We start from the raw sequence: 16504 nt of genomic DNA, 5'->3' as shown, positions 1-16504 counted from the left end.
CCTTCGCTTTTTCCTACTGCTATCTACTGCAAAAAAAGCTTGCACAGCTACTGGTCCAAACATAGTCTCTTTATTGATTCAGAGCATCTAAGTAAATATATACCTTTTAAAGGTCTGATTTGAAGAAAAGGAAAAAGTTGCTTATGATCATTTAATCCCCTTGGAGTAGCTCAATGAAAGGAGAGAAGGGGGCCCTGTAGATAAATCTCAAAATAAAATGACATTGAAGGGCTATCCAAGGAGAACTTTGGTTGATTTGGATCTACCAAACACAGTGGGCTTTAAAAAGCAGAGAGTTGAAACTGTCTTCCAGATGGCAGAGACAAGACCACACCTGAATACACCCACTCTCTCGGAAAGGACTAAGCACTTATCTTTCTTTATGCAAACTAACCAGATTGCTTAACCTTAAATGAACACAATTAAGGCTTTCTCAATGGATGCACTTAGCTCCTCGCACTGCTTTTTTCTAGGTTCCTGTAATCATAGATCATTGCTTCTCAAAAAGGCCAACACCAATTCTACCCTCATTCCCACAACTAACTTCCAAATTTAAATTATTCTGTCATAAAAACTAAAGAATGAGCCAGACAAATGGTATCCCGGAGAGAGAGAATTGGTTAGTCATGGGACCAGGAAAATGCTTCTAAAGTTTATTAAATTGCTGTCTTAAAAAAAATTATAATAATCCATTGTTATACTTAGTAATTATGTAGAATTAAAATGAACCAAAGCTATTAAAATGAAATGGGAAAGCACAATAGAAGATGTAATCAAAATTTACCAAAAAATTCAAGATTTTGTTATGACTCGATTTATTCTGCCTATTATTTAGTGCAAAAAATGTAGCAGAAAAGATAAAATATCCCAATCATTAGGTTCTTAAAATAGATTATATGTGCAACATTAAATATTACCCATATCTCTAGAAAGTTACATTGATGAAAATTTAGGTGTCATGTTATTTTGAAACTAATAAAAGCATTAATGCAGATACACTATTGCAAATTGTATAAAATTATTCAAAAAGAAAGGAGCATTCTAAACTTAACCTTAATCTACCTCATCTCTATTTAATAAGTGTTTGATCACTCAACAACGAAATATAAGCAAATAAAAAATTTCTCATCTCAACAGAATAAAGATGCCATGTCACAGGACTATGCCACATACACCCATACTATTTTTTGTTAAATGTAAGAGTAGAAAAATTTAAAAATATATATGTATTTAGTTGTGCAGCTCATTCTTATGTGATTGATTTTCTACTTTTTAACACCTTGCAAGCCACATAATTACATATTTCGAATATGTCTAGGAAGTAAAATATATAGCTTCATCAATTTTTCTTTATTACATTCATGTGAAATAATGAAGGAGTTTATTATTCATGAGTGAAATATTTACCTTTGGGTCTCATTTTGTTTTAAATAGTGTGGGAGGCACTGAAAATTCAAAGATACAAGCAGAGTACTTATCCTCAATTTAATTCCTTAATTTATAGAGAGCAAAACTGTCTTTATGTGTCAAAGAGTAGTACAGAAATTGCATCTTCAGCAACCAGGATGACATTCTCCATGTTGAACATTGGGGATGATTCAGAAGAAAATGCAAAAGGAAAAATATTTAGCTAAAAAAAGAAATTAAATTAAAACTGTATACTTTACTAGGAGGAAAAAAAGGAATCCAAGCTGACAGGTATGTTGAGAGTTAGAAATATATAAAAAAGAAGAAAATTACGGTTTTGCTAAGGATGCCTATTAAAGGTTAATACGTTTAAAAAGAAAAATTAAAATCTCATTGGAAAATCAGTGATGGGAAATACAAGATGAAACGTCCAGAAAAGCCAAGAGATTAGAATCAGACCAAAGGATGTGTTCTGAAATGGCATGTCTAGGCTTCTTTCTCATCCTGTAATTCATATTGAATTGTGGAATGAATGAGGTCATCTTGGTAATTCACAATGGTGGCGGTAAGAAGAACTGGCAGTTCTCATATGAGTAACAAATACTCAATGAGTAAACAGAGTTACCAGTCTTAATACAGTAAGAAAATTTTAAAGTTTAAAACTAATAGAAGTTACACATTAAAGGCACCGTTCTTATAGAAACGGCAAAGGAAAAGTCAATTAAGTAGCATTTCATTGTACATGTTTGTAGAATTTCAGCAGCAAAACACTGGTTAAAGGTTAATCAGTTACACAAACACATAAGGATTTCCCAAGTATAAGTGGTCTCCTTACACAGGGGTAGCGTCACTCTAATTACACCTTCATTTTCTAGAGTCTGACCCTAGAAATCCCAGATGGATTTAAAATTAAGAAATCATAGACGCCTGGGCTAGCTAACTCAAGAAAGACTGAGGTACAGCTGCAAAGTGAAGCCATTTGTGTATTTCTTTGTATTTTGGAACCAGTAGGAATGTGTGGCCTAGCTATATTCTTTTCATGTAGGCTGGTCTCCAGGGAAAGTCAATTTATGATTGGATAGTCCAGCGTGAAAGAAGAATCACTTATGTAATTGAAACATTTAATGGCACTAGGTTCCAAGAGTCTGAGACCCATATCTTTACGAAAAAGAGAAGACACCTGCCCCAAGACTGTCACTATGTACATGTCAATATCTGACTCTGTAATTTTACTTTCTATTTTCTAGCTAAATATCTCTTTTCAGGTTGAGCTTTCCAAATACTTCACAATTGGTTAGGTTCCAGTTTACTAAACATTCCAGTGGAATTACACCTAGAATGCTTTGTTAAGAGTTTTGGGTGTTTCCAATATCTTCAGTTTGAAATTTAAGCGATCTTTTGGTCACTCCCACAGATAACTAATCTTTTTGAATAACTGGATTTTACTGGCTTAACTCTCAGAAGCCATCTTCTTTCTCTAATTTCCAAGTGTGTGGAGTAGCATGCATTCTTTCCAGGTTCTACTTTCAAACTTTACTTTTGGTCCCACAGCAACCTCTCAAATGGAATTTGATTGGGAAAAAAGTACACATTTTCTCTCATGTAGTTAATAAAAATATGCTATTTTTTGCATTCTACTCCACAAAATATCCTTATATTCCCCAAAAGCAATATATCTACACATTGTGAAGTAGTGAGAATGTAAATATTATTGACTAAAATTATATCGATCTATGAAGTAGACAGTGGTGCCATTCATGACCTACAGAACTCCAGCTAAGGAGCACATTTGGGGAAAACATGATTAATCTTATCTTGAACATTTATGTTTTGCATTCCTTTGAGATATCCAAGAATTTTGGGGACAGAGTTCTGAACCCAAAGGAGGGAGGTGTTGTTGATAATAACATCTGCTTCCCAAGGATCAAGTGAGGATAGAAAACTGTCCTTTGGTTATGACAGTATATGTCGTCGATGATCACATGAGAATGTTTTCTCTTGAACATGCAGCAGAAACAAGATTTCCGGTGTGGGGAAAAGTAAATGGGACTTGTTTAAACAGAGTATGAGGAGTTGCTTTCACGAAGTTTGGCTGTGAAGAGGAGGAAAAGGAGAACCAGGGTGCTGCTGGAAGGAGGCTGAGGTGAGAGAGGTTACTTTTTGTTCTGTTAGTTTTGTGTTTTCACGGGCGGGGCCTGGGCATGTTTAAATGCTGAATGAGAGCCCAAAGAAAAGATGTTGAAGATACCCCAGACAGTATCTTACAATATTAACATTACAAATATTTGAGCAGAGATTAAACAAAGCGATGTCATTTTATGCATACCCAAATCTAAAGCAAAATCATGTAATATAGTCTAAGAGGGATAGTTTAAAAACAAAAACAAAAAATAGAGCAGGGAGAGTGAGAAACTCCCGAGGATCGCCCGTGGGCTCCAAGTGTCAGGGTTGGGGTTGTTTTACTGTGTCGGGGCCCTCTCTGCACGTTGGTCCGCGGGTGAGGTGACGCTTTCTCGGGGTGTGGGGCTGGCTGAGCGAACAGGGAGAGTCAGGACGCAGCTCTGACGGCTGTGCAAGTGGACTGCGCTTCCGTTTGATCTATGTACTGAGACGATTTCATCCACCTTGCATAGTCATCCAGAGAAGCCTTTGGCTTGACTTCATACCTTCGATTTCCTAAAGAACCACCACCCATATTCGAAGCTCTGAACCCAGATATATAAAAATGCTTAAAGGGAACAGAAGTCAAGAACAGCTAACTCCAAGTCAGATTATAACTTTGGAAAAAGAAATGCAAAAACTTTAAGAAGAAAGCATTAATGAAAGAGACAGTTAATAATGAATGGAAAACCAAAAAGACCTTGCTCAGCTTAGAATTTTTTTATATTTGAAAGCTTCCCAAAAGCTAAGGATGGCTCATCATAGGCAAAGCTGATGACTGTAAATGAAAACTAAAAGAAATCTGCCTGGTCTCAAAAACAAATATATATTTAACTTACTAAAGATAATAAAATTCATTATGATAATAAAACGAAATCTTGGGAAGAACAATGAAAGTTGGATGAAATGATCACATAGATTGCAAAATGAAACACCAAACAAAAGATGGCACTAAGAGGTGTGAAAATATAAAATTGAGTAATGTTCATAATGAACAGGCTCGAGAAACCAATCAGGTCTTAATGCTTGAATCTGTTGTAAAATTAGAAAAGATAAAGTTGGTAAACATCTTATATTCAATTGTTGCATTTCTTTTTCTTTGGCCATGAACTTCAGCCAACTTAATACCTTTTGTATCAGTATCTTGCTTTGGGAAACCCAAAGAGCTGTGAGTACATGCTAATTTATTTTGTGTTTAGGAACTTCTGAGGATCAAAATAACCCGTGCAAATATAGCAGTGAATCATTTTACCTTTTGATAAAAGGAAGTCAGACTGTGAACTTCGTTTATTCTGTATGACACGTGGAAAAATCACTCCTATTTTCTTGTATTATGGAGGCAAGAGTTTGCTTTTCTAAATTGACTCAAATTATGGAAGCCACAGTGTTCTATAATATGATTGTATATTTTTTAAAAAAAAACAGCCAGAACTCATCTAGGTAAATTCCACTCCCTAGGTGTAATTCGTGTTGTACTCAGAGTTGATGGTTGTACACGTAAAAGACGGCTGCTTTCAGTTGCAATATTTTATAAAAGGGCCTGAGAGATTCGTAAACTTTTTCTCATTATCTTTTCTTTTTCCTATAGTAAAGCTAACATGTTATGTAAAAATTGTAACCTTTGCTTAAAACAAAAACAAATAAACCTGAGAACTTTCTTGGTATGTCATTGATTTATCCCTCTTTTAGCTTAATGGAACAATTTGATAGAAAGTGGATATTCCTAATATATCTTAGATAAACAGCTTCTATATAACATCTTAAGTCCTAGAGGATACTTTTTGCTTATTAACGATGATTGATTTGACAAGTCACAGATGATGTATGTTTCTTTTTTTATTTATTTATTTTATTTTTATTTATTTTTTGAGGAAGATTAGCCCTGAGCTAACTACTGCCAGTCCTCCTCTTTTTGCTGAGGAAGCCTGGCCCTGAGCTAACATCCGTGCCCATCTTCCTCTACTTTATATGTGGGACTCCTACCACAGCATGACGTGCCAAGCGGCGCCATGTCCGCACCCGGGATCCGAACCGGCGAACCCCGGGCCGCCGAGAAGCTGAAAGCGCGAACTTAACCGCTGCGCCACCGGGCCGGCCCTGATGTATGTTTCTTACATAAGATTAAAAATGTTTCTTAGATAAGATTACCTATCAAGGAAAAGAAATGTTTAAAGAACAATTGCAAATTTCCAAATGGTCTGAGGGATCTTCCCCCTCGTCAAATCAGAATCATTATAGTCATAGCAAAAATATTAAAAATAATTTTAAAACAAAAATTATCTCATAAAATTGTCTATGTATATCCAGTTGCAGTGTTGTTCTATTATTGTCTATAATCATCACAAACCAATATTAATATCCATTCCAAATTTTCACCTTATTCAAAATGTCTGGGAAGTTAAAGAGTCACCAGATAGTTGTGCAGTTTTCATACTATGTTTAGTGTCCAACTTAAATTTTTATGATAGAAAAGAAAATAATGTAAGTTTTTCAATGATTATTTTAATTTTATATTACAAAGCCAGGTTGAAATTTAATTATATTTCTACTAGAATCTAATCATGTAAGTCATTAAACAGAAGCAAGTTTTAAACATTTACTCCATAGTGAAATGACAGAGTTCTGATATTAGAATGCGTCTTCACAACATGGGTGGACCTTGAAGGTATTATGCTAAGTGAAATAAGTCAGAGGGAGAAAGTCAAATACCATATGATCTCACTCATAAGTAGAAGATAAAAATAATGACAATCACATAGAAACAGAGAACAAACACATAGAAACAAAGATTAGATTGGCCGTTACCAGAGGGGTAGGGGGGAGAGAGGGAGGAGGAAAAAAGGAATGATTAGGTACATGTGCATGGTGATGGATTGGAATGAGTTTTTGGGTGGTGAACATGACGTAATCTACACAGAAATCGAAATATAATGATGTACACCTGAAATTTATATAATGTTATAAACCAATGTTACTGCTATAAAAAAAAGTCTTCTGTTTTCAAATTGACAATGAAAAATTCACCCTAAATAACAGTTCCAGAATTTTATTGGGTTTTCAAGATCAGCATCACCAACTGCCTAGTTCAAATGGCTATGAGATAAAAAGTGAGAGTGAGACTATTTCCCCCCTCTCCCAAATCTTCTATTTGTCATTTACAAATAGTGTCTCTGCTTTGGAAGAAAGTCGTTGATGAGGCCGTTTGAAATTGACGCGGAGTACCAAAATTGTCTGGAAACCTCAGTTGTAAAATTGGAGTATCTATTTGGGGTAATATTCCTTCAAGTATCACATTTTGTGATTTTAGTGTATAAAATTCCCTAAATTATACATGTTCCAAAATTTTGTTTTTACGTTTATTAATTGAATGCATTTTTCCATGCAATGCTGTAAGAACTTATTTTTAAGGACAAAATGTAAATAACAGTACTATTTCAGAGCTATCAGTAAAAAAGGATTGGAAAGAAAAAATTAATAATTTATTCTGAATAGTAGTTCTGGAGGGAAAACATGTTTCACTAGAAAACAATAAGGAAGGAGACGTTTGTGAAGGAGACGGTGTCACATTCCCAAGCATGAGCGGCTAATTCCTGTGGTTCCCTCTTTATGAGTTTAAATTCAAAATAACTGTTAGATACACACACACACACACACATACACATGGTCCATGTGCTTTTATAGACACAAGCGTCTTGCCTAAATCTATCCACTAAAAAGAGCCTAAAGCAGTGATATCCCCAGGACTCCTTAAAGAACTGACTGAGTCTGGGGCTGGGCTAGGCAGAGCTAAATATGAGCCCTGACCATCTTGTGATGCCAGAAAGTAAGGAACTGCTCAGAAAATGATAGGGATGTATAAGAAAGACAAAGAAGCCAGCTTGATGGAGTAACCACAGGCCAAAATTGGGACAATTTGATTATCAAATTCAGACTGTGACAATGAATCTAACTGTATTACAAATGTAGGACATAACTTCTCTGAAGGAGGTGCAGAAAAATGAGCCGACCCAAGTAACTTTGGAAAACAGTATTTGGACTGGAAACTGTAAGGCTAAAGACAAAAGAACTGTGCATTAAGGTTGTGCTTTAGTTTGTAAATTTGTTTCCCACTGGAGTATGGTTTAACACTTCTGAAAGTATTTATGTCTACACTAGGGATGAACAAATAGGCAAATTAATATTAGATTATGGGAACCAGATTTCTTACTGTCAGGGGAAGAAATTACAGTCAAGTGGAGAACTCTAGACTGAACCATGTGATGTTGAGTGAGTTGAGATATCAGTATGAACTCTTGCTTAGTTTTATAAATAAATAGATGATAGATAGATAGATGATTCTAGATATATGTGTATACAGTGGTTAATATACCTACATGTATTCTCCAGCACTGCTTACTAGAAGCAAAGATACCCCAATTGCAACCAGAACACCTGCACCAGCTTCTTGGTTTCTAATGCCATTCTCAATAAAAAGAGAAATAGCTTTTCTAGGACTGGGGCAGAGAAAATACAAGATGAGCCTGGAGCATCTTTTAGTATAAGAAAGTAAATGAATGCTGAATAAACGAAAGGATAGTGGCATGTAAGACACAAGGGAGCCAATCTGAAAGATCTCCCATTGGCCAGCCCTGGAACAATTTGGGCAACACAATAAGCACCATGGTACTGGATTATAATCCAATGTACAAAACAAATACATGAGTTCATACTGATACAAATAAATAATTGAATGAATAAATAAAGGAGGGAGTGGACAAATCCTCCTTATAGAAGAATTACAAACAGTATATGTAGATATTCTCCTCTAGGAGAAGGAAATTAATCCCCTCTCTCCTTGAGTGTGAGCTGGACTTAATGACTCACCTCCAAAGAATAGAGCTTGGAAAGGGAAAAATAGTAACTTTACAGAGGAAAGACCCAGCAGACACTACATTAACCAGGTGATCAAGGTTAACAGCACTGATGATAAATTATGCTGATAACATATGCTCCTTGATATAATGTGATACTGTTACTATGTAAGAAATATTTGGGGCCAGCCCAGTGGCACAGTGGTTAAGTTCACACATTCCGATTCTTGGCGGCCCGGGGTTCGCCGGTTCGGATCCCGGGTGCGGACATGGCACCGCTTGGCACGCCATGCTGTGGTAGGTGTCCCACCTATGAGGTAGAGGAAGATGGGCACGGATGTTAGCTCAGGGCAGGCTTCCGCAGCAAAAAGAGGAGGATTGGCAGCAGTTAGCTCAGGGCTAATCTACCGCCAAAAAAAAAAAAAAAAAAAAGGGGGCCAGCCCAGTGGCGCAGCAGTTAAGTTCGCTCGTTCTGCTTCAGTGGCCTGGGGTTTGCTGGTTCGGATCCCAGGTGCAGACATGGCACTGCTTGGCATGCCATGCTGCGGTAGGCATCCCACATATAAAGTAGAGGAAGACAGGCATGGATGTTAGCTCAGGGCCAGTCTTCCTCAGCCAAAAGAGGAGGATTGGCGGCAGTTAGCTCAGGGCTAATGCTCCTCAAAAGAAAAATAAAATAATAAAAAAAATTTAAAAAAAGAAATATTTTTGTTCTTAGGAAACACACACTGACAATTCATTGGTAAAGGGGCATGTTGTCAACTTACTGTTACATGGTTCAGAAAAAATACACCCACTAACACGCCATATAAATGTGTTTGTGTGCATATGTATACACACAGAGAAAGTGATAGAGGAAACATGACAAGTGTTAACAACTGGTGAATTAGGATGAGAATTATCAAAATTCATTGTACTATCCTTGCAACTCTTCTGAGTTTTTAATTATTTCAAAATAAAAAGTTACAATTTAAAAGTAACAATTTTTCTTATTACAGGATCAATATATAGCCATTATAAAATAATTTTTGAGAAAAAAGCCCAAAACTTTAAAAAATGATAATACCAGAAATAGATTATGAATATGTCATACTTTTTTTTTTTAAGGAAGATTAGCCTTGAGCTAATATCTGCCGCCAATCGTCCTCTTTTTGCTGAGGAAGACTGGCCCTGAGCTAACATCCGTGCCCATTTTCCTCTACTTTATACATGGGACGCCTACCACAGCATGGCTTGCCAAGCAGTGCCATGTCCACAACCGGGATCTGAGCTGGTGAACCCTGGGCCACTGAGGCGGAATGTGCACACTCAACTGCTGTGCCACCGGGCTGGCCCCTATTTCACACTTTTTAAATGCGTTTATATTTTTTAAAGGAAGTATACTAGACAGATTGATTTTTAACCTGCTTTTTCCCATGGTATATTGTGAACATTTTGTCATATCATTACAGTTGTACTATTTTGATGGCTGAATGGGATTTGATTGCAAGATTATTTCACCAGTTTTTTAATGCTGCTTATTGCTGTTGTTGACATTTCAGCAAAATAACCAACACTGACATGAAATATATTTGTAGCTAAATCTTTTCCCAAATGCATAAATATTTTCTGAATATAATTTTCTAACAGCTATCAATTTTTTCTAAATAATAATAAATATTATTACGGTCATATATGTATATAGAAAAAACTCCAACAAAACCTAGGGTATCCACAGACCCCAACACCCTAATTCCATTCTGTGGATGCCATGACCATAAATACATTCTGTTTTGAATTCTGCTGGTGGTTCCATTATAACTTTAAATCATAGAGGCCTGTTTCTTTATGTTTTAACTTCCAGTTATGAAAGGTGAGGGAATTAATGCTCTTAAACCACCACCCAACTTTCTTCTTCCTCACTACCTTCAAAACTATATTATAACCTTGTGTTATTATCATTTAGCATATCCCCATGCCAAGTACTACAGAAAGAGAGAAGAAGGTTAGAGAAAGAATAAATGAAAGTAAAATAAATTTTTTTAATTTTTCTTATTCTTAATCTAATAGGTAACTACTTGTTTGAAGTAATAATAGCAACAATGTATTGGGAGATTATAGTTTATTGATAAATGAGATGAATGGTGTCAATGTTAGAAGAATTGAGAACACTCTGTTATAAGGTAACTGCACTACCCATGAAACCTTATAGTATTATTTGAAGATGTTCTTAGATTTGCTGAAAACGTATATTGCAAACTCTAGGGTAGTCACTAAAAAAATTTTAAGAAATATAATTGATATGCTAAGAGAAGAGAGAAAATGGAGTCATATAAAGGGCTCGATTAATACCAGAGAAGGCAGGAAAAGGGTAGAAGACAGAGAAGAGACAAACAACAAGGGCAATGACTAGAAAACAGTTACAATTTTGTCTCCCATGTGCTCAGACACAGAACTATCTGGTACTAGGGCGCTGGCAACGTTTGCTATCTCTTCCGCTTGGATCACTTTGGTCACTGGCTGCCAAGGATTCTGATCCTTAGAAACTGTCCTTGCTGCTGCTGGTGATCAGAAGAGTGGAAAGAATGTTTATATTCAGTTATGAGCCTCTTAAACCAGTGCTGCCGTGAGCTCCTAGCATCTTCCAAGAGTTTTAGTGAAATGTTCCTCTCAGTTTTTATTCCTCAACCCTTCTCTCTAGGACAAAGGCATGAATCCATGGAAACTGGGTCTAAAGATTGTCTGAATGGCAGACACATTGCTTCACTCAGAATCACTGTCCTTTCCTTCTCTTCCTGAGATATTGTCCTTAAACCAAACTCCATTCATTATCCTGAGAAGTTACTATGTGCGCTACACCTGATGGGAAGCACTGGGGACCAACGGTGACTATAACCCAGTTCCTGCCGTCAATGAGTTCACAGTCTAATAGAGAAGGTAGAGACCAAAAATAGATGATTACAATACAGTGTGATAAAGGCTATGAGAGAGAGAAGTATATGGCTATAGAAGCATGGGGTAGAAGTACTTAACCTAGACTGGAAGAGCTATCTAGAAAAAATATGATGATCCAAGATAAGTTTTGAAAGGCAGGAAAGGGTTAGTTAGATGAAGAAATTTGTTGCAGACAATGCAAATAACATATGCAGAACCAAGGAGTGGGGAGAGAGCCTGACATTTTCAGGGCTGTGCTAGCACTCTTAATTTCTTTTCCAGAAGGCTCCTTGGTTCCTTCTACAATGTGACCACTGTCTGGGCATGTACTTCAATCCACCAGGCATCCAGGGACATTTCTTAAGCCACGGGTTAATAGTTAAAGTGCAAAATGAGTCACGTCTGAGTGAAGATCAATGACATTGTTAAAAAGAAAATATGAAAGTTAAAATGAGGAAGAAAAGAGACTATGCCTTACTCCCCTCACCCACAAGATGTCAGGAGGTACTATATTCCAGGTGTTTGGTTGGTTCTGGGCCAGAAAGTACCCTGTGGAGATGGTATATAATCAGTCATGCCATGCAGAATATGTTTGCATGAGCATATTTGTGACCTGAGAGGTGCCAATATCTGGCAAATTAAAATATGAGAATATACAAGTCTTTGTCAGCAACTGACTAAAATGACAGGCGCCAGCTTTCCTAATATGGCACTATCCAGAGAGTTCTCATCCTTTGCTGTAAAAACAACTCTAGAAATTATCTGATGCTCTGATGTCCTGCGTTAGTCTCGGTCATTCGGTTGACCAACATGCAGGTTGTTTGCCAATAAGAGGAGGGTCACTTGTGTTATTGATGTCCATACTTTGGGGGCCCATATTTCAATATCCTCAGAAAATCCAGCTAATTTGTTTTTTTTTTTTTTTTATTAATGTTATGATGGATTACAAGCTTGTGAAATTTCAGTTGTACATTTTTGTTAGTAATGTTGTGGGTACACCACTTCCCCCTCCGTACCCTCCCCCCAACCCCCCTTTCCCTGGTAACCACCGATCAGATCTCCTTCTCAATATACTAATTTCCACCTATGAGTGGAGTCATATAGAGTTCGTCTTTCTCTGACTGACTTATTTCGCTTAACATAATGCCCTCGAGGTCCATCCACGTTGTTGTGAATGGGCCAATTTCGTCTTTTTTTATGGCTGAGTAGTATTCCATTGTGTATATATACCACATCTTCTTTATCCAATCATCAGTTTCTGGGCATGTAGGCTGGTTCCACGTCTTGGCTATTGTAAATAATGCTGCGATGAACATAGGGGTGCAACGGACTCTTGAGATATCTGATATCAGGTTCTTAGGATAGATACCCAGTAATGGGATGGCTGGGTCGTAGGGTATTTCTATTTTTAACTTTTTGAGAAATCTCCATACTGTTTTCCATAGTGGCTGTACCAGTTTGCATTCCCACCAACAGTGTATGAGGGTTCCTCTTTCTCCACAACCTCTCCAACATTTGTCGTTCTTGGTTTTGGATGTTTTTGCCAATCTAACGGGGGTAAGGTGATATCTTAGTGTAGTTTTGATTTGCATTTCCCTGATGATTAGCGATGATGAACATCTTTTCATGTGTCTATTGGCCATATTCATATCTTCTTTTGAGAAATGTCTGTTCATGTCCTCTGCCCATTTTTTGATCGGGTTGTTTGTTTTTTTGTTGTTAAGCAGGGTGAGTTCTTTGTATATTATGGAGATTAACCCTTTGTCGGATAAGTGGCTTGTAAATATTTTTTCCCAATTAGTGAGCTGTTTTTTTGTTTCAATTCTGTTTTCCCTTGCCTTGAAGAAGCTCTTTAGTCTGATGAAGTCCCATTTGTTTATTCTTTCTATTGTTTCCCTCAACTGAGGAGTTACAGTGTCCGAAAAGATTCTTTTGAAACTGATGTCAAAGAGTGTACTGCCTATATTCTCTTCCAAAAGACTTAATGTCTCAGGCCTAATCTTTAGGTCTTTGATCCATTTTGAGTTTATTTTGGTGTGTGGTGAAAAAGAATGGTCGATTTTCAATCTTTTGCATGTGGCTGTCCAGTTTTCCCAGCACCATTTGTTGAAGAGACTTTCTTTTCTCCATTGTAGGCCCTCTGCTCCTTTGTCGAAGATTAGCTGTCCATAGATGTGTGGTTTTATCTCTGGGCTTTCAATTCTGTTCCATTGATCTGTGGACCTGTTTTTGTACCAGTACCATGCTGTTTTGATCACTGTAGCTTTGTAGTATGTTTTGAAATCGGGGATTGTGATTCCGCCAGCTTTGTTTTTCTTGCTCAGGATTGCTTTAGCAATTCGTGGTCTTTTGTTCCCCCATATGAATTTTAGGATTGTTTGTTCAATTTCTGTGAAGAATGTTCTTGGGATTCTGATTGGGATAGCATTGAATCTGTATATTGCTTTAGGTAGTATGGACATTTTAACTATGTTTATTCTTCCAATCCATGTGCAAGGAATGTTTTTCCATCTCTTTATGTCATCGCCTATTTCTTTCAAGAAAGTCTTGTAGTTTTCATTGTATAGATCCTTCACTTCCTTGGTTAAGTTTATCCCAAGGTATTTTATTCTTTTCGTTGCGATTGTGAATGGGATAGAGTTCTTGAGCTCTTTTTCTGTTAGTTTATTGTTAGTGTATAGAAATGCTACTGATTTATGCACGTTAATTTTATACCCTGCTACTTTGCTGTAGTTGTTGATTATTTCTAATAGTTTTTCTGTGGATTCTTTGGGGTTTTCTATGTATAAGATCATGTCGTCTGCAAACAACGTGAGTTTTACTTCTTCGTTACCTATTTGGATTCCTTTTATTTTTTTTTTCTGCCGAATTGCTCTGGCCAGCACCTCCAGTACTATGTTGAATAGGAGTGGTGAAAGTGGGCACCCTTGTCTTGTTCCTGTCCTCAGAGGGATGGCTTTCAGCTTTTGTCCATTGAGTATGATGTTGGCTGTGGGTCTATCATATATGGCCTTTATTATGTTGAGGTACTTTCCTTCTATACCCATTTTACTGAGGGTTTTTATCATAAATGGGTGTTGGATCTTGTCGAATGCTTTCTCTGCGTCTATTGAGATGATCATGTGGTTTTTGTTTTTCATTTTGTTGATGTAGTGTATCACGTTGATTGACTTGCGGATGTTGAACCATCCCTGTGTCCCTGGTATAAATCCCACTTGATCATGGTGTATAATCTTTTTGATGTATTGCTGTAATCGGTTTGCCAAAATTTTGTTGAGGATTTTTGCATCTATGTTCATCAGTGATATCGGCCTGTAGTTCTCCTTCTTTGTGTTGTCCTTGTCAGGTTTGGGGATCAGAGTGATGTTGGCTTCATAGAATGTGTTAGGGAGTTCTCCATCTTTCTCAATTTTCTGGAACAGTTTGAGGAGAATAGGTATTAAGTCTTCTTTGAATGTTTGGTAGAATTCTCCAGAGAAGCCGTCTGGTCCTGGACTCTTGTTTTTGGGGAGGTTTTTGATTACCGTTTCTATTTCCTTACTTGTGATTGGTCTATTTAGATTCTCCATTTCTTCCTGATTCAGTTTGGGGAGATTGTAGGAGTCTAGGAATTTGTCCATTTCTTCCAAGTTGTTCAATTTGTTGGCATATAGTTTTTCATAGTATTCTCTTATGATCTCTTGTATTTCATTGGTATCTGTTGTGATTTCTCCTCTGTCATTCCTGATTTTATTAATTTGCACTTTCTCTCTTCTTTTCTTGGTGAGTCTGGCTAGGGGTTTGTCAATTTTGTTAATTCTTTCGAAGAACCAACTCTTTGTTTCATTGATCCTTTCTATTGTCTTTTTTGTTTCAATATCGTTTATTTCTGCTCTTATTTTTATTATTTCCCTCCTTCTACTGACTCTGGGCTTTGTTTGTTCTTCTTTTTCTAGTTCCGTTAGGTGTCGTTTGAGGTTGCTTACGTGAGCTTTTTCTTGTTTAGTGAGGTGAGCCTGTATTGCGATGAATTTCCCTCTTAGGACTGCTTTTGCTGCATCCCAAATGATTTGGTATGTCGTGTTCTCATTTTCATTTGTCTCCAGATAATATTTGATTTCTTCTTTAATTTCTTCAATGATCCATTGTTTGTTGAGAAGCGTGTTGTTTAGTCTCCACATTTTTGCACCTTTCTCTGCTTTTTTCTTGTAGTTGATTTCTAGTTTAATAGCGTTATGATCAGAAAAGATGCTTGATATTATTTCAACTCTCTTGTATTTATTGATGTTTGCTTTGGTTCCCAAAATATGGTCAATCCTTGAGAATGTTCCATGTGCACTTGAGAAGAATGTGTAACCTGCTGTTTTTGGATGAAGTGTTCTATATATATCTATTAAGTCCATCTGGTCTAATTTTTCATTTAATTCTATTATTTCCTTGTTGATTTTCTGTCTGGATGTTCTGTCCATTGGTGTTAATGGTGTGTTGAGGTCCCCTACTATTATTGTATTGTTGTTGATGTCTTCTTTTAGTTCTATTAAGAGTTGCTTTACAAATTTTGGTGCTCCTGTGTTGGGTGCGTATATATTTATAAGTGTTATGTCTTCTTGGTGGAGAGTCCCTTTTATCATTATATACTGTCCCTCTTTATCTTTCTTTATCTGTTTTGCTTTGAAATCTACCTTGTCTGATATTAGTATAGCGACACCTGCTTTCTTTTGTTCATTATTAGCTTGGAGTATTGTTCTCCATCCCTTCACTCTGAGTCTGTGTTTGTCTTTGGGGCTGAGGTGTGTTTCCTGGAGGCAGCATATTGTTGGATCTTGTTCTTTGATCCATCCTGCCACTCTGTGTCTTTTGACTGGGGAGTTCAATCCATTTACATTTAGAGTGATTATTGAGACGTGGGGGCCTACCACTCCCATTTTGTGTCTTGTTTTCCGGTTTTCTTCAGTTTCCTTTGTTTCTCATCCCATGGTTTAATCTGTTCTGATGTAGAGCTGCTACTCTCTGTTGTTGTCCTTCTACTTATCTCCTCTGCTCTTGGTTTTGTAGCCCCTTTCCTTTTTTGGATTTTTCAGGAATGAGGGTTTTCCTGAGGATTTCCTGAAGAGGAGGTTTTGTGGCAATGAACTCCCTTAATTTTTGTTTATCTGGGAAAGTTTTTATTTCTCCATCGTATTTGAAGGATATTT

This window comes from Equus asinus, chromosome 24 (assembly GCF_041296235.1).
Source record: "Equus asinus isolate D_3611 breed Donkey chromosome 24, EquAss-T2T_v2, whole genome shotgun sequence".
Lineage (NCBI taxonomy): Eukaryota > Metazoa > Chordata > Mammalia > Perissodactyla > Equidae > Equus > Equus asinus.
The sequence above is the reverse complement of the archived record's forward strand: the minus strand, read 5'-3'. Positions refer to the sequence as shown.